The sequence below is a fragment of the Miscanthus floridulus genome, chromosome 9, assembly GCF_019320115.1.
Source record: "Miscanthus floridulus cultivar M001 chromosome 9, ASM1932011v1, whole genome shotgun sequence".
NCBI classification, from domain to species: domain Eukaryota; kingdom Viridiplantae; phylum Streptophyta; class Magnoliopsida; order Poales; family Poaceae; genus Miscanthus; species Miscanthus floridulus.
The window spans coordinates 100,473,636-100,493,408 of NC_089588.1; the positions used below are offsets into that span (position 1 = coordinate 100,473,636).

Genomic DNA, 19,773 nt, shown 5'->3' on the forward strand with positions numbered 1-19,773 from the left:
ACATAATACAAGTGAGGTGTCTGGTAAAGAGTAATTAATGATGCAAGCAGCAGTGCGTTAACACAAAAGTACCGTGAATGTAGGGCCTGCCCTTAATTACACAGTGCCGATTGAAGAGCAAGGAAGCCCTCCAATTAACATGTTGGCATGGTTCTCTTCTAGCATTCAGTAAGACTAAACTGACTGGAACATATGTACACAGAAAGGTTTCGATAGTAGAACATATCAAGACACAATAATACTACAGTGAGATGCAGTTCCAATTCTACTGACTCAGAGTCAGCTAGGCGTTAGTTTCCAAAGAGTAGACACGTACGTTAGGTATCCCTGTAAAGGAAGACATCAGGGAGAGAAGCTGGATCAAGCTCGTAGAAGCCCCGGAGGGTGCCACCCATTTCTTCGGTCAGGCGGAACGACGGTATGCGGTGGGAGAACCTCAAGTTCTCTCCAGCAGGTATCTCCAGGACTCCCTTTGTATTGTCAGGTTTAAACACACATCTGTAGCCACCAACTTGAGTGAGGACAGTAAGCTTTGTCCCATCTTCGGTGCGCTCGATGATCTCGACGATCACGTATTCACAAGCACCGTCACTGGGTGGAACCAAGCCCGCTGCCCAGTTCATGTAAGTGGCCCAGATCTGGCCAACTTGTGGAAGAACCTCAAACTGCCACTTCATTCCAGTTGGTCTGGCATCTACTAAATGTGAGAAATAACTAGATGTATCATACTCCGTTCTCCAGTTCCGAACTTCAAATGTACCACAGCTGATAGATATGTCCTGCTCCAACCACCGATTCTCTTGCTCTGACTGAGGGCAAGCCTCAAGCCAGGTCAAATGCACCTTGAAAGGTTCCGGGTCGACTTTTCTTATCCAGGCATAGAGATTGGGGAATTTATCAGCATCACTGTAGATAGCCCTTTTTTTTTAAACGCAAAGATAGCCCATATTTGTCCGTGTTTGAACTTCTTGAGCGAGCGGCCTTCCTCGAAATCATGGAACTCAGGATCAGGATATGAATAACTATTGGGGGGCACGCAGTTTTGCTGAGAAGAATCACCAGATTCATTGGCACCATGGTCATTTTTCTGCGTTGATGTATTTTGTTCAGAAGAAATATAAAAAAAAAACTGGACCTACGGGGGTATGACCACCCCGGGCATTGCATTAAGAAGAAGAAGACCTTCTCACGCAGGTCCAGAAAACCCCCGAACCCCTGCCCCACCCATACACAGCGGCATCGTAGCCTTGTGAGAACGGAGCCGTTCCTTAGACCTGTGCTTTAGCGTGGGACAGACGAGGGGATTTTTTTAACCCCAGCCTAAATTTCGCTTCGGGGAGTCGAACCTAGGACCTAAGGAGTGCCGCTGAGACGCTCTAACCAGTTGGACTAGAGAAATATCATCGGTGTCATCTGCAGAAATTGAGTGGCAAACATTTTGTTCTAAGGAATTCTCCTTTCGAACAATCAGCTCGCCTCCACAATCCATTTTATTATCTTCACTCTCAGTGGTCAAATCAGCGAACACACAGTCTGTCATGTTGCCGAGAAACATGTAAGACACAAGAGTGACAGAAGAAAATGCTGCATCCAGGTCTGATGGGAGACATGCTGTGTCAAGTTCCAGAAAGCCTCTTGGGACACCCATTTTCTCATTTCCATTTGTCCTATAAAAGGAAATGCTGTGAGAAAACCTAAGTATCTCACTTGATGGTATAAAAAATGAGGACATGCCCTTAGCTCTCTCGCAAATAAACTGACAAAACCCTTAATCTTAACCAGTGGGATAACTGTGGCACCATCATCAGCTGACATAGTAGACAGGACTTTCACAACCTCGTACTCATAGGATCTATGGTTATATCTGTATCTGAGCTCCATTGCATGCTCCATCCCTTGTAAAGTGCCCATACCTCACTCTTGTTAGGAATGATATCATAAGAGTTTCCTTTCATACCCTTTGTCCATGCAACAATGTGAGAAAACATGAATCTGCCTTGCGATGTATCTACTGTTGGCTGTAAGCGGAAGGTTCCACAAGCAACAGGCAGTTTTTTATCAGTCCATTTCTCCTCTTCTTTATTTGTTGCATCATGCTCCAGCCAAGTCAAATGTATCTTGTGGTTGTGAGCATCAGAATGCATTATTTTAGCATAAAGTCTTGGCATGGAATCATGCTTATCGTAAAGGGGCCATGTCTGACCAACTGCAAACCGATTGGCATCTCTGTAGGTCTTGAAATCAAAGATATCAGGACAACTGCAAGAAATCATAGAATTGCCAGCTGAACTCTGGGTAGAAATATCCGAAGTCTGTTCCTGTAAATTTTCTGATAGTCTTTATGTGTTGAATTTCCTTCCTCTGGGTTGTCAAAGTTGCTGGGACAATGATCACAAGATTGATTGTCAACAATTACACGGACAGAAATTTTGTCTGCATCAGGTCCTGCACATATACAGAGGATCTGATATGTTAGTGACAGAAAGGGAAATGTGTTCTGGCAAAATATTAGCAGGCCAAACAATTGCAATGTTTTGTCAACAATACAACAAGTATGATGTTAGTGTGGAGGCAAGTTAACTTAATGATATCTATGCATCAAGAATTCAGGATAGATGAATATAATTTATTATGATCAAGTAAATTCAAAGTTCACTAATGGCAGATTTTAACATGATACAACAGACCTATGAAATACTGCAATAGCGTATGATAAGCAATTCAGGTGTCAGACTCTAGGTATCACAAGTGCATACTGACAATCTACAAGTGCCGTCACAACTTGTTATTTCTCGTGAGGATGTGGTCCAAGTTTGTTTGTGACTAGAACTACCTAGACAGTACATTTGAGCCATTACTAGTTCTTTGCTAATCAAGTAAGCAGGCATCCCAGAAGACATTCAAACACGAATAGTTGCATTGCAAGGTAAAGAATAGGCCTGCAAAAGCTAGAAAAGTACATATAAACCAATCTCAACAAAGAAGATCCTAAATTTGATCACTATATATTATATAGGCATAGAAGACAATGAGGACAAATTGAAAATACAGAAGCAATATGTCAGTATCTCAAATGAGAGAAGCAGAACTATTATCAGCTTTATCTAAGTACTCCCCAGAAAAACGCTTTCAGTTCACATGTGGAAGTCATCACCACTGTTTTGCAATCACTGTCCCTGTTCAATCGCACAAATTCACACCTGGATAAAAAGGAAGCTTCCTCTCTTTAATTTTTGAACGAATTGGCAAGAGATTGTGCCCATTTCATAGAATAGAGAAGAGTTTGTTACAGGAACAAACTCATATATACATATGCTAGATGCTACTGATGATCTTCCAATCTAAGCTACTTATGTCAAATAGAGCAATTCCAGTTAGAAAAAATGATAGTGGAAAATGCATCCCTCTATACAGATAAACATAAGCTACTGATGATCTTCCAATCTAAGTTACTTATGTCAAATACAATAATTCCAGTTAGCAAAAATGATAGTGGAAAATGCATCCCATCCCTCTATACATATAACTGATATTTCCACCAATCCACAGCAGTATAGTACTATAATGAGTACCTCAGTAGCACCCTCTCTGCAGTAGGATTTAGACAGAAACACTGCAGGTACTATTGTTATGTGGCTGCTAGGATTGAGAGGAGAGAGTTGAGGGGAGCGACGGCGGCTGATGCGCTACAGTACCCGCGCGCTACAGTACCGAGGGTACTGTTCACGTGGTGGTGGCGGCGGCTAGGGTCGCAGGGGGAGGCCAGCCGCGGGGCTTCGCCCACGGCCGGCAAGAGAGAAGGGATTTCCTTCTAATATCTTGCTTGATTAGATTGATACATCTACTCTCTTTATATAGAGAGGTTTACTTGACTCCTAAGCAAGCGACTAATTAACCCTAACGGGCTAAGGCCCAATAGGCCCTTGACTCCTCTAACATTACTCCCCACCCGGACATGCAGCTCGTCCTCGAGCTGCGACCTAACAATGATGCTAACTATGGCTTCACTAGACACAAACTGAACACCTAAGAACAAGCCTTTTACATCTCGACTTATTTCAAATAAACTCGACTCTTTATTCTTGAATCCTGAAGATGCGGCGGACACCCTCCGCGTGCTGGACAGGCTCGTGTAGCCGCCTGGATCCCATGGAGACCATCGAAACGAGAGGGTTGCACGGGTACGGCTGTCTGGAATCAATCGCAACAGCGACCAGCGGAGACGACCTCGTGGCGGCCGACAGCGAAACGCGGCAGCGCTAGGCAGTGCGTCTCCGCCGGTGACAAGGAGGAAAGCTGCTCCCATATCGCCGGTGCCGTAGAGTTGGAGTTCGCCGCCCACGGAAAAAACACCATGCTTGCGCCTGAAGACAACAGCAGGTCGGCGCGGTTGCTGGTGGCCGTCCGACCAGGCGAGGTCGACCGACCATGCTAGGTCGCGCTCCCCTATGTTGAGGTCGACCGCCGCCAAGGTCGCCTCGTGCATAGGTGAACGCATCTTCTGCAGCCGCCGGCGCGCTAGGAGGCCACGCGCCGCAGCTTGCAGCCGCACCGCCGCAAACACCTGGCAGGCACTTGCCCGCGCAATCGCCTTCCTCTCCGTGAGCTGTAAGGCTGCTGCTGTAGGGACGACTGGCCGCAAACCGGCGATCCAAGCCGGAAGCGGTGGCGGCGACGGCAGCAGCTGCTGCTGGGACGTCGGCGGCGGGTTCGGTTGCGGCCCCAGCAGGAACCCATGAATCCCGGCCACCATCTTGCCGAGGTCAAGGATAGCCGCCGTCAACTGCTCGTTCGTCATGACGCCCACGGCGGAGGACGACGGGTGGACATGATCAAACCACATGATCGAACCAGAGATCTCTGATACCAGATGTTATGTGGCTGCTAGGATTGAGAGGAGAGAGTTGAGGGGAGCGACGGCGTCTGATGTGCTACAGTACCCGCGCGCTACAGTACCGAGGGTACTGTTCACGTGGTGGTGGCGGCGGCTAGGGGCGCAGGGGGAGGCCGGCCGCGGGGCTTCGCGCCACGGCCGGCAAGAGAGAAGGGATTTCCTTCTAATCTCTTGCTTGATTAGATTGATACATCTCCTCTCCTTATATAGAGAGGTTTACTTGACTCCTAAGCAAGCGACTAATTAACCCTAACGGGCTAAGGCCCAATAGACCCTTGACTCCTCTAACAACTCTATCCTTGCATAAACATTTGGAGAAACGCCAGAAATTAGGAACTCCACGCAAGAATTTCGTTCCGAGGCAACAAATTTAGCCCCTTTGAGCATCCTACAACCACGACTACATCCCTCTTTTCATAAAGAAAAAACATTCGGAGAAACACCAGAAGTTAGGAACGTCAAGCAAGAATTCCGTTCCGAGGCAAAAATGATGTGATCCAAGTTAGTTTGTGATCAAAACCTAAGTAGCACGGATACAGATACGCGTATCGGTATCGGAAGGATACGGATATGCGGATAGGGCAATTTCTTAAACAACCCGATACGCGGATACGTTTTAACTATTTTATTAATAAATAGATAACAATGCATATTAAATTGCAAAATAGATGTTTAAGTTCAACATAGAGACATTTAAAGTCTATTACACTCAGAATAAAATGATCCCACAGCGGAGCCTTGATATCAATTGTTTCTCTGGACCCCGATCCCACACTACCACTAGCAGTAGCACTAGCACTACCTGCACTACTCAAATTTGGAGATGCCATACTGGACAATGAACATTGGACAAAATAAAAAAAGGCTCTAATCAGTAATCAGGAAGGGGTAATGGCTGGCCTAATGGGGCATGCCGCACTGGCTCAGCTCTAAATTGGATTGGGGAGGGAGAGGAACTCACCTAAGCAGGGGGCTCCTTGTCGCCGGCAAGGGCGGAGGCTGGTCGGGGATGCCCTTGTCACCTGTTCAACGGAATGTCCGCCCGGACCGTCTTCTCCTGGAACGCGCTCGTCGGGGCGTACTCGTCCTGGAGCGCCGGCGAGGCCTTGTGGGTCTACGGTGCCATGTGGGCGTCAGCGGCCCCGGAATCGGCGCCCGACGGGTGCACGCTCGCGTCCGTCCTCAAGGCGTGCGTAGCGGAAGGGGACGGGTGCTGCGGGGGCGAGCTGCACGGGCTGGCGGTGAGGGCGGATGCTGGTCGCCGGCGAGGACGGAGGCTGACTGGCGGCTGGCGGGAGGCGGACCTACGCGAGGCGGAGGCGGAGGCGGCTGTGTGAGGCGGAGGCAGAGGCGGCTGCGCGTGGGAGACTAGGAGGGGTCAGGAGACGGGAGTAGGGAAAAGGTGGGACGGTGGTAAGCTATTGGGCCGGCTGGGTCGTATCGACTGAGCCGAAACGTTTCCAATCGTTAGTTTCCAGCCCAAATAAGCTGGGATACGTGGACACGCCGCGGATACGTATCCCGGCCGTATCTCAGACGTATCCGTATCGGAAACGTATCGGATACGGGATACGCCCCTTCCCTGCCGTGTCCGTGCTTCTGAGATCAAAACTACTGCACAACTTTTGAGTCATTCACCATTACTTTGCTAATTAAGTAATCAGGCACAGATTTAAACAGGAATAGTTGCAGTGTCCAAAAAATACTGGATAACAGGAATCCTAAATTTGATCAATAGATAAGCATAAATTACAATGAGGACAAGCAAATTGAAATAAAGAAGCAACATGTCAATGTCTCCGAGTGAGGCAGGGAAAACTATCATCAGCTTCATCTAAGTACCCTCCGGAGAAAATGTTTTCAGTTTGCTTGTGGGAGTCATTATCACTACAGTTTTTGCTATCACCACCCCTCCCCTGTTCAGTAGCACAAATGCACACCCGGGTAAAGAAAGCCACCCCTTTGAAGATCTTTTAAACAATAAACTTGTGACCAATCATCTCCAAACAATAAAAAAAGCATATATGCATATGCTAGTGATGAGCTTCATCTAAACCAGTTAGCACAAATTCCAGCTGATCTTTACCCAAAAAAAAAAACGCAGCGCTATAATCGACTGTAGTACTGCAGTAGCACCCTCTCTTTCAGAAGGATTCAGACGGAGGCACTGACTATCAGCTAGACAGAAACAATCCAAGAAACGGCAGACAATTTCGTCTCAGGGCAACAGAGTTCGTCCTTTCGAGCATTCTACAGCCGCGATTACAGAGTTTCCCAACCCCAATGCGGTGCTAGGCGGAGCCAACCAAAATGCCCGGCTAGAGCGAATCGAAGGTACGGTCGTACGGAGCGGCGTGACGGTGGTGCTTACCGGCGACGAGCGACCCGCCGACCCACATCCATCATCCCAGACCGCAGGAAGTAAGGGAGGGGAAAAGGGTACGGAATGGCCACGGGTGTGTAGGGTGACTCACCGGAGTGCTATTGACGATCGCCTCAGCTGCGCGGAGTAGACCTGCGGTGCCCGGAGCTATGGCAGTGGCGAGCTGGCGAGGGGGAGCCGGCACGAGCGGCCGGCGAGGGGAGGGTTCTGCGGCGCAGTGTCAGTGAGCGAGTGAGAAAAGCGGCTTTGATGGCTTCCTTATGTACGTTGGTTGAGTGGGCGTTTTTGGTATTTGGTATGATAACTTTTAGAATTTGACATCATTTTTTTTCTTTTTTTTAGAATTAGAATTTGAGATAATAGTTGATAGCGTTGGTTGGATAAATAGAACAAGCTATTTTTTATTTGGTTGATGATGGTTGAGAATGGGTAGAATAATAATAGTTGACTAATTATATTTTATTTAAAATAACAACTAATTATATGCTAACAAATATACACTAGCACTATGTCATGATAATCATTAATTAGAAATAAAGTTGGTTTTCTATCCAACTTTGTGGCCATCCCTATACACTTTTTCCTAGAAAAAGACGTTGAAATCTGAAATTTTCTAATACTCCTTCCATCCTAAAGAAAGTGTAAATCTCACTTTTCCAAGGAGTCAATCAATTTTTAACTAGATTTATAAACAATAAAATCCTTGTATATCTAAATAGTTTATTATAAAGATATGTTGTACAATTATCAAATTTTAATCAGGTATCATAAGTATTAATAACTTTTAGTATATATTTATTTAAATTTGAGATTGGTTTGTTTATCGAAAAATGGTATGTGCATCTTTTTGGATAGAGTTAGGGTCTGATTGGTTAAGCCGTGAACTATGAAAAAAACCACTACGAACTATAAATTGATAAAAAATTGCGGTAATGTTGGGTCAGGGCATCCATCCATCGGACTTGCTTGCTGGGCCTATGTACCGGCCTATGGCCTCCCCAACACATCTGTTTACTGCGCATCGTTTAGAACATTTCCCCACTCCTGACCGTCACGGCGGCTTTCACTGCTCTGTCCGCTCGTAGCGATCGTGTCCACCGCACCATTCGCACCCGCGGCCGCGACGCGCCGTCCGCCCACCCTACTCTTCCTCACCACAGCGGCCATCCACTGTCGCGCCTACCTCAATCTCACGCCACGTCGCGGCCCGTCCTGCGCCACACGTGGAGTCCCCCGCCGCGCCCCCATCCACCTCACCCATCATGGACATGGCGTGCACCGCGCCATCACAATCCCGGTGCCACCAGGAGGTGGTCACTGTCGGTCCAGACATCGTCTCCCGTGGGCGGTCAAAGACACCGCGGCAGGAAGGAGAGGTCGTCTGCGCCTCGGTGTATGCTGGGCCGTTGCTCTCGACGTCCCCCTGACTCGATCTTGCTGGCTACCGTAGTTTCCCACCAAGTAGGCCGTGGCCATCGGCGACGCCGTGTTTCAAGTGTTTTAGACATTTCAAACTTATGTTTGAAGTGTTTTATCTAGATGTTGCAAAAGTAGATTTAGTATGTTGCAGTGACAATATACGCATGTTGCAAGCCTATGTTTCAAGTGTCTCAGACATATGTTTCAAGTATTTCATATGGATGTTGCATATGTTGCTATGGCTATACACCGCATGTTTCAGGCGTATGTTTTAAGTGTTTCGTATGTTTCAAACTTATGTTGCAAGTGCTTCATCGGTATGTTGTAAAAGTGGATCTGGATGTTGCATATGTTGCTATGGCTATACACTCGTGTTTCAAGCACATATTTAGGTGTTTCATCTATTTCAGACGTATGTTGCAAATGTTTCGTCTAGATGTTTTAAAAGTAGATATGATGTTGCATATGTTGTAATGACGCCATTGGCTGACGAACCGTGGCTTGCCGCGACCGCTTGCTGCTACTAGGGCGTCGCGCGTGGGTCACGTGCGGGCCCTGAGGCCGGTAGACGCCTCCGCAGCAGGTGACATGGGACCCACGTGGTTTCCCCCATGCAGGCGCTGGATGGGCGCGGGTGCCGCATCGGGGGTGCGGGCACTGGCGCTAGATAGGATGCAGACGCGTGGGTGTGTGATGCGATGCGAGCGGCCGGGCACGGGAGCTACGCCTAGACACGATGCCTGTCCAGATGTTTCGGGCGCTAGCTGTGGGGGTATGACCCTCGGTACCCACAGGACAAGACATGGGCCACACCATCAGAGGTGGTCTAGCCCACAAGATCAAGGCATGCGGCGCACGGCACTGGTCGGCATGCACCGCAAGACTATAATAAGATATTGTAATACCAAATAGGGTATTTTTCTTGTAACCCTACCCCTCCAGAGTATATAAGGAGGGGCAGGGGTCTCCTAGACGGCAGATCTGATCATACGCAATACAACCCACCGAAAGACACATGGCGTAGGGTATTACACCAAGTCGGCGGCCTGAACCTGTCTAATCGTTGTCTCTTGCGTTCTGTGTCACCGTCCGGTTCTCTCACACGCACCTTCACCGATTCATCTACTATCGTGGGCATACCCCTCGATAGACTGCCGGATATATTTTATCAACATTGACATGTCAGGTAGGGATGTGCGTACTGATTCCATGTCAAGACCAACATCAACCACAGCTATTCGACGTCCCGTTTTGCCGTAATACTCCCGACGTACGGCGACGTGGTTCTGCATCGAGGAAGATCTGGTAGATCAGGATTGGTGGCGTCGTGTAGCGCTACTAACTTCATCGTGGATCCAGATGTGTGCTTCAACGCTTGCCCTATGCCGATCTGCTCCCATGGCGCCGTTCGGATGAGGATAGTGGTCTACGGGCCACACGTACGGCGGCTGCGCCACACGCTACATGCAGGCCCTGTTTTCTTCGCGGCAACGAGCGACACGCGGCCACCACTCGCCGAATCCATCTGGTTGCCCGCTTGCTGCAATTCATGTCCGGATGCAACGGCTGTCGCCGGCCACCGCACGCGTGTCAACATGAGCTGACAAGCCCATCGGTTGAAGATCCGGATGCATCTCCCAAGAAGCCAACTACAATACACGATCGATCTGTAGGGCCATGCAGCCTCACGTCTACTACGCCAAGCTTGCATGTGCGCGTGTATCTCCATGAGGCATGCAACACTGGGCGGCGTCCTATCGTCGCGCGATGTTTTCTCCAATCAACAACAAGCAAATAAGGAAGGCGTATGATCTACAAGACAAGCAAGTGGACAAACATGCGATCTGCATGTCCATGCTAATTAGAATAATCATACTTCAGTTTGCATGGGCACATGCACGCGAGTTCATCCAGATTTAGCAACAGAAATAGCTGAAAGGTCCTAATAACTAGAGGGAGTGAATAATCTATTAAAAATTTCTACAACAACACTTAGCAAACCGGTTAGATAATTATGAGGCGAAGCAAGTGTTGTGCTAGCCTACTAAAATTGCAAGCCACCTACCACAATTCTAGTTTATATAGTTTCTATCCACATAATAGCTATGTCACTACACTAACTTAGTGTGCTCTCAAATGCTAACTAAAAAGCCACACTAACCAAACTAACAAGCTCTCACAACTAGCTACACTAAAGACCTTCAACTAGTTTGCGGTATTGTAAAGAGAGAGAGAGCAAGATAGTTATACCGTCGTGTCGAGGAGTGAACCAATCAATCACAAGAATGAATATCAATGGAGACCAATCACCTCGGAATCAAATAATGACACAATGATTTTTTACCGAGGTTCACTTGTTTGCCGGCAAGCTAGTCCTCATTGTGGCGATTCACTCACTTAGAGGTTCACACGTTAATTGGCATCACACGCCAAACCCTCAATAGGGTGCCACACAACCAACACAAGATGAGGATCACACAAGCCACGAGTAATTCACTAGAGTACCTTTTAGCTCTCCACCGGAAAAAGGTCAAGAACCCCTCACAATCACCACGATCGGAGCCAGAGACAATCACCAACCACCGCTCGACGATCCTCGCTGCTCCAAGCCATCTAGGTGGCGGCAACCACCAAGAGTAACAAAACGAATCTCGCAGCGAAACACGAACACCAAGTGCCTCTAGATGCAAACACTCAAGCAATGCACTTGGATTCACTCCCAATCTCACAAAGATGTTGAATCTATGATGAAGATGAGTGGAAGGGCTTTGACTAAGCTCACAAGGTTGTTATGTCAATGCAAATGGACAAGAGAAGTGAGCTAGAGCCGACCATGGTGCTTAAATAGAAGCCCCCACGAAATAGACTCATTGTACCCCTTTACTGGGCACTGCTCGGGGTGACCGGATGCTCCAGTCAGATCGACTGGGCGCAGGACCCCAGCATCCGGTCACTCGATGCTTGCCACCACATGTCATCGGCTTCAAACGTTGATCGCCCGATCTCAACGGTCATCAGTACATTTAAGTAGTGACCGGACGCGCTGCTCAAAGTGACCGGACGCAAGACCCCAGCGTCCGGTCATTTCAAGTAAGGTTCCACTCACGACCGGACGCATCCGATCATGTCCAACCGGACGTAGGACCCCAGCATCCGGTCACTTCCAGAGGTGGAAATTCACGACCGGACGCGTCCGGTCGATCATGATCGGATGCAGCACCCGCATCCGGTCCTTTCTCTTCTTCTCTGTGCTGCCGCTTCAGCGGGACCGGATGCACCTGTCGATGTTTTACCACCGATAGCCTGCCACGGGGATACCCGAGGTAGTATGTTCGGGCTTCAGCGTATGCGGAACTCGATGGTGAACGCAAGAGACAGTTGATTTATCCTAGTTCAGGCCCTCGACTATGGTCGAGTAACAGCCCTACGTCCAGTCGGTGTTAGCCTTTTGCGTTGGATTGATTATGAAGTGTTGTGTTGTACAATTGTTGTTCTCTCCCAGGAGCCCTATCCTCCTTTATATAGTCAGGAGGCTAGAGTCCTAGTCGGTTTATAATGAGAGATCCTAGTAGGATTACTGAATAGTACTACTACTAAGATCACATGGGAAGAATCCTAGTTGAACTAGATCTTCTCTCTCCCTTGCGGGGTATCCTATGGGTCCCGCATCGACAAGCCCCCGAGCACTTCATGGTTGAGCTCTGAAAGTCTCGTTTTGCTCCTTCAGGTCTTGTTGAGTAGGAACAAACGTCATCCGAGTGCTTTCTGGAGTGAAACCTTGTAGCGCTTCTTGGGATCTTCGAGTGGTGAGTGCTTTTTGAAGAAAAAGTACATCCATCTGGTTGTAGCCCCTGAGCCTCTTGCTATTTGGAACAAGGAGCTGGAGGATCTTGTCTTGAAGTTGCTCTGATTGTTCGTTGAAGTTTTATCAAAAAGAACTCGAATATGGCTCGTTCCGGGTTCTTTTTATCGTAATGTTTTGAAGTGGTCTGCGTTGAGGAAGTCTTTTGGTGACGTGCGCTTTTTCGAAGAAAAAGTGCACTCACTGAGTGTAGCCCCCAAGCCTCTTGCTATTTGGAACAAAAAGTTGGAGGGTCTTGAATCTTTATGTTGTTTGAAAATTTGTGTTCTGAAGTAGTCATCATCCGAGTAGTTTTGCGGCATCTTTCCGAAGCAGCCCTTTAGTCTTGGATTAAACCATCATCTGAGAAGTTTCGCAGCATGCAGCCTCCGAGCGTATATCCGTGTTGTTTTGTTCAGGAAGAACTCGGATGCGAGGTCTTGGCGTATTCTTTGATAGTCTGCTGTTGTCAGATGTAGTTGTATGGTGGTGGTTGAGTGTAAATGCCTTTTGTTCACAGGTTGTACTGTGCTGGTATATTCTTCCGAATATGCTCGTCTTCGAGTACTGTTCCCTCTCGCCTGAGTCTTCCATTATTGAGTCCTGTCTTTTCACTGTGTCCTTTGTTAGGCTTATTTTGTTGGTACTCCTAGTCCATGTGCGCCGCTCCTTTGATCTATAAATACTGTCCCAGAGTGCTTATTTTCATCCATTGGACATTCTGTTGAAACCTTCGAGGTCATGAACATGGTAGTTTGTGAAGTAGAGCAGCCCCCGAGCATATTTTGTAGTTCCTGTATGTCTTGTCGTAGCTGGAGGAAGTCTTGTGATAGGGATTAGAGGTAGGCTAATCCCGCGACAGCATTGTACCAGGATGTACATGGCGGTAGTTGGAGGAAGTCTTGTGATGTGGGCTTCGTTCCTTCATCTGGCAGTTCTGGGTTGATCTTCGTCGCGTGTCCTGAGACTGTCCGGTGCAGATCAACACCATATCCAGCATCACATCGGTCTTGGGTAGATAGCTGCCCGCCGGCCTTCTCTGCTCCATGTTATCCTACCGTGCTGCTGATTTCCGCCTTGGATGCACTGCGTCCGTCCTTTGAAGAAAACAGTGTAGCTGATGGCGGTTTGTCCTTTCGAGTAGGAATTTGGGACACGTAGTCATTCCAGAGCCTAGCCGTGTCCGTGTTCCTCTTTGCTACTTTGCTTTTCGTGGTACCGAGTTCGTTGGGTCTTGTAAGTTTTGTAATCTTCTATTTTTGAAGTCGCTTGTAATGGAACGAATCTTGTCTTCTGAGTTGTCCTTTACTTCTTTGCTGTGATCCCTATCGTTCATGAGATTACCGAGTTCTTTCTTAAATAACCGGGTTCTTTTGTTCCTTGCGAGGTAGCCCTTTGTTTCTTCTTGGTTGATGGGTTGTCCTTGTAGTGATCTGATGACCCTGCCGTGGTGCTGGACGAATAAGTCTGAAATTTGCCCATTGGATTGTACCATTGTGTGGATTTGTGCCCTCCGTCGTTTTAGCTGCATCGGTAAATGGACCGTTGCGTTCTCACACGGTGTTTTAACGGGCCTGGTGGGCCGTTTCTAACGCTGTAAAATTTATTTATAGACCCTTCGTCCTCTTTTTCTTTACTGCCTTTCTTTTGCCTTCAAACCCTAGCTCTTAATCATCCGCCGTCGCCATTGCCGCCGCCGTCCTTAGCACCGCCATCTAGCTTCATCTTCCCCAGTACCTTTCTGCTTCCGCTAGTTCATGGGTAAGAAGAAAACCACAAGCAAGTCCCAGGCGACCTTCGTGGACGAGGAGTCATCCCTTTCTTTGATCGAAAACCAAGAGTTCATGGCCATGAGGGCTGCTCAGAAGGTTTGGCCGGCTCCAACAACAAGCGAAGATCAGCTGCGTGAGCTCGTCAGCGACGGCTTGATCCAAAGCAAAGTCATCGCTGAATGGAGAGTTCCAGGCGAGCATCGGGTTCCTGCTCCGGGTCCTGGTGAGATTGTCCTCTTCGTTTCCTTTGTCCACGCTAGACTTTGCCTTCCTGCTTCCGCCTTCCTTCATCAGTTTCTTGGTTATTTCGGGGTTAGTCTGAACCATCTAACCCTTAATGCCGTTCTCCATCTTTCCATTTTCGTTCATCTCTGTGAAGCTTTCCTCGGAATCCCTCCTTCTCTATCTCTTTTTCGCTACTTCTTTCGTCTGAAACCTCAACCCCGCCGTGAAGAAACCAGCGTTCTTGGCGGTTGCAGGATTCAGTTTCGCCAGGGTCTTAAGATCAAGTTCTTTGACTATGACCTGGTCGATTCTGTAAAAGATTGGCGTGCTGACTGGTTTTATGCTGCCAATTTGATCCCTTCCCTTGTCGTCCACTCTGGATTGGGTCCTATGGTGAATGACCGATGGGACAAGAAACTTGAGTCACCTGCTGAGATTCAAGTGATCCAGCCACTCCTTGATAGGATTAGCATGCTGAAATAGTAGGGTTTAACCGGTTTCGGTATTGTCTCGAGTTTTCTTCGTCGCCGAGTTCAGCCTTTGAAAGAGCGGGAGCACCTTGGCTTCGAGTATTCTGGGGCCGAGGATCCTTCACGCATGGTCCCAGCTCTTGAGCTGACCGATGAGGAGGTACTCGAGCATCTCCAGAAGATGCTGAAAGGAGTGAGCATTATTCCTCCTGCTGTTTCTGAGTTCTCTGCCAACAACCCGCCCCCAGCTGTGAGTTGTTTATCTCTTTGTTTGAATGCTTTATGTACTCTCGCTGCATTCATTTTTGCTTAGCTTTTCCTTGTCTTGCTATTTTATCCTTTTTCGTAGGAGCTTGGGCGGAACTTTGTTGACCCGATCCCTCTTGATGTTCTCCCTGCCGTGGCGGAGACTGGGGATAAACTTGCTGGAACTTCTGCAACTAGTAAGTCCCCAACCTCCACAACGCTTCCTGGAGTTTCTTTCGGATTTGTTGATGTATATGAAGAATATGTTCCTCGTCTAGTCTCTCGCGGTCCTCGTAGTGTCCCGAAGAGGGGGCAAACGGATGGGTCTTCATCTGGCCTACCTGTCTCTAAGAAGCCTCGCAAACCAAGTACTCTCTCAAGTACTCTAGTTGTTGCTAGCATGCTCTTAGGTGAGCACATTTAATACTCTTTGTTCTTTTGTTTTCCTGTTTCTCTCTTGAACCGAGTACTTTTTATTCTTTTTCCAGCAAGTGCTCTGGTTTCCTTGGTAGAGGGAGAGGAGGATGACGAAGTACCCCTCATCATGCGGCGGTGAGTTGTTTTCATATTCCTGTTGCATTGAATTTCTCTTATTTGTCTTGACTTTTAGTCTTGAAATTTTTGAAGTAACCGGACGTTGGGTACGAGTTCTTCTGAGGCTCCCGCGCCGACTTCTTCTAAAGCTCCGGTGTCGAGTTCTTTGGTAGCCTTGATACCGAGCTCTACTGCTCCTCCAGTGTAGAGTTCTTCCACGGCTCCAGCCCTGGCTTCTTCCGTGGCTCCGGTATCTGCTATCCCGCTCCCGTCGTCGGGTGGCGGGGACGTTTTCGCCATCATGGTCCCCCTTGCGAGGCCTTCTTTTGGTTTCGCGAAGAAGAAAGTGGTTGGGTGAGTAGATTCTGGCTTCATCCTTTTGCTTCTGTCTTCCTTCTTCTAGTTCTCATCGATGCTTTCTTTTATCAATTTTCAGTCTTTCGTCTTCTCTCGTTTCTTCATCGACTTCTTCTCAGCCTTCCGCCGTGCCATTGAGTTCCGAGCCTCAGGACTCGCAACATACTGTTGGTGAAGTTGCTACGGGGGCTTCGGAGCTACCTGGCGAAGTTGCGGACTTGGCCGCCCCGGAGGTGACTGTGGCCGTCGCGTCGGGTCCTTCTGAGGGATTGGCTTCGGCTTCCCTGGAGGTTGCTTTGGTCGTTCCTTCTTTGCCCCAGCCGGCCTCTCCTTCCCCTTCTCTTGCTTCCGGCGGTCCCTCCTTTACCGGTGACGTGGTGGCAACAGTTCGATGCCACCCATCGGCTATCGGAGCTGACCGCAGCCTGGGGGAGCTTGGCGTCCTCTACGACTTCTTTCGGGGAGAAGCTTCACGTAAGTTTTCTAAGATTCTTTCTTAGGCCATTTGTTTTGTCTTTGTCCTTACGCCTTATTTTTCTCTTTCTTTAATTGTTTAGACTTTCTCTCGTGACCATACCGGCTTCTTCTTTTCGTCTGAAACCGAGAAGAAGTTGTCCTCCGAGGTAAGTTCTCTGAAGACTAACCTTGACCTCCTCCGGGCCGAGTTGGAGATTGAGCATAAGTCGCATCAAAAAGAGGAAAAGGCTCTCCGTGCCCGGGTGGTAGAGGTAGAGAAACAGAGAGACACTGTTGCCCAGGAGTTGGAGAAACAGAAAGATGCTGCCATCCGGGAGGCTTCAAAGAACTCGGTGGCCATGGAAGAGCTTGGAAGCCGTGAAGAAAGAATGTAAAGGTATTCCGGGTTCTCTTTGTTTCTTTCAGTATTCAAACCTTTCCCTTCTGCTGACTTGTTGTTTGGTGTCTTGTCTAGCTCTCCGAGTTGAAGGAAAAAAGCTCTCGGAGGGCATTGATGAAATGAAGACTCTTGTTCGTACAAGTCATAACAAGGCTGAGGAGGTAATTACTCATGCTGAGGAAGAGCTTGCACTTGCTAATTTGATCAGGCGTGGAGCTGATAAAGATCTTGTGCAGGCCCAAAAAACTATTGAAGATTTGTTTGGGAAGCTGGCGACGGCTACTGAAAATTGGAATGTTTTGTGGAAATCCTTTCGTTCAGTAGCTGATGTTCTCCGGACTCCAGTGGATGACGGGCAATCTTGGGCTCAGTTCATTCCTCGGATTCTGACTTGTTTCTAAGAGTTCACGAAGAAGTGTGCTCAAATATGTACCAAGAATGTGCTGGCCCAGGTCCGGGTCCTTGCTCTAGAGGCGCCTCTGTCCAAGATAGCAGAGGAAGCTGATAGCCAAGAATACCTTGATGCCGTTGAGAGGATGGAGCCTGAGGTCGAAGGTTTAGCCAGTAGGGTTGTAGACAGTCTTAATATTGATATTTCCCTTCCTGATGACAATGCCTGATCCAATTGACCAGCCTCTTGTAATATTACACTCCTCTTCAAATGAAGATTCTTTATTTTCGTTGATGTATTCTTTGCCCGGGTGTGGTCGGAGTTACTTGACTTGCTGAGTACTTTGTCCCGTTTTCGTCTCTGCTCTATAAACAACTCTGTGTGTTATCTTGACGAAATCCCTCGATTTGTCGAGTACTTTTCTTTTCTTCCTCTTTTGTGATCCGTCGAGTGCTTTGTCCGCGCTATGACTTGTTAGATGTAGATCTTTGTGTTGACAACCTTTCATCTGCGTTATGTAAAACGACTTGGCATAGAATGTTGCCTTGATAAACTTCGGCATCCGAGTGCTTTCTTGAGTGGCGCTTGTGCTTTTCTGAGGAAAAAGTATTCCTGTCTGGATGTAGCCCCCGAGCCTCTTGCTTTTCGAAACAAAGAGTTGGAGCATCTTTTCAGCTATTTTGCTCTCGGCCGGGATGCTCGGGCATGTTTTCAGCCATTTTGCTTTTTGTTTCGGGGTGTTAGCTTTTAGCTACCCTCATCGGCGGGCTCAAGCGTCTTTTCAGCTATTTTGCTCTCGGCCGGGATGCTCAGGCATGTTTTCAGCCATTTTGCTTTTTGTTTCGGGTGTTAGCTTTTAGCTACCCTCATCGGCGGGCTCAAGTGTCTTTTTAGCTATTTTGCTCTCGGCCGGGATGCTCAGGCATGTTCTCAGCCATTTTGTTTTTTGTTTTGGGTGTTAGCTTTTATAGCTACCCTCATCGGCGGGCTCAAGCGTATTTTCAGCTATTTTGCTCTCGGCCGGGATGCTCAGGCATGTTTTCAGCCATTTTGCTTTTTGTTTTTTGTTTCGGGTGTTAGCTTTTAGCTACCCTCATCGGCGGGCTCAAGCGTCTTTTCAGCTATTTTGCTCTCGGCCGGGATGCTCAGGCATGTTTTCAGCCATTTTACTTTTTGTTTTGGGTGTTAGCTTTTAGCTACCCTCATCGGCGGGCTCAAGCGTCTTTTCAGCTATTTTGCTCTCGGCCAGGATGCTCAGGCATGTTTTCAGCCATTTTGCTTTTTGTTTCATGAAAACAACTCGTTGAAAGTCATGACAAGACATGCTATGGATGAATATCATCTTTATTGATCATGAATATAAACTAATACATATGTTGTCGAGGAATATTGTCCTTTGTCGATTGTGAACGTTGGTCCCTTGTGGCTTGCATATCTGTTTTTTCTTGAGTTGTTTTTACGCGTAGAATCTTCTTAGCTGACTGATGTGCCATGTATTGTTGACTTCTCTTCCATCTTCGGTTATTAACTTGTATGTGCCTAGTCCGGTGACTTTTGTGACAATGAACGGACCTTCCCATGGACTGAGTAGCTTATGTTGTCCGTCAGTTTTTTGTATCCTTCTTAGCACTAAGTCTTCGACTTGTAATGATCGAGGATGGGTACTCTTGTTGTAGTGTCGTCTTAAACCTTGTAGGTATCTGGCTGATTGGAGGGTAGCGTTTACTCTGACTTCTTCTGAGCTGTCGAGTTCTAATCTTCTTGTGTGTTCTGCTTCTCCTTCATCGTATTGTTCTATCTTTGGTGATGTCCAGATCAAGTCGGCAGGCAGTACGGCCTCTGAAGAAGGGTGAGTAGCCTGTTGCTCTGCTTATTTGAGTTCGTAGCCCCCATACTACTTTAGGTAATTCTTCAATCTATTTGGACCCATAGTCCACTAGTTCTTCGTATAACCTTGGTTTTAATCCGGCTAGTATGAGTCCATTAGTCCTTTCTACTTGTCCGTTGGCTTCTGGATGTGCAACAGACGCATAGTCTATATTGAAACAATAGTCTTGTGCCCAGCTTTTGAATTCTGTAGCTGTGAAGGGGGAGCCTAGATCTGTGATGATGCGATTGGGCATGCCGAAGCGGTGCATAATGTCTTGGATGAACTCAACTGCTTTGGTTGCGCTGTATTTCGCGAGTGGTTTGTATTCAATCCACTTGGTGAACTTGTCGATTGCTACAAAGATGTACTCGAAGCCGCCTTTTGCTTTCTTCAGGGGTCCTACTTGATCCAGCCCCCAGCAGGAAAAAGGCCAAGCGGGTGGGATGCAGATAAGATTGTGAGCTGGTACATGGGCTTGTCTTGCAAACATTTGGCAACCTTTGCATTTTCTGACA

The 19,773-nt window shown here is 47.8% G+C and overlaps 1 pseudogene; it reads right to left on the reverse strand.

Annotated features, from left to right (window-relative positions):
* Positions 1-317: 317 nt before the first annotated feature.
* On the reverse strand, positions 318-4,843 carry LOC136480405 (uncharacterized; annotated as a pseudogene).
* Positions 4,844-19,773: the final 14,930 nt, after the last annotated feature.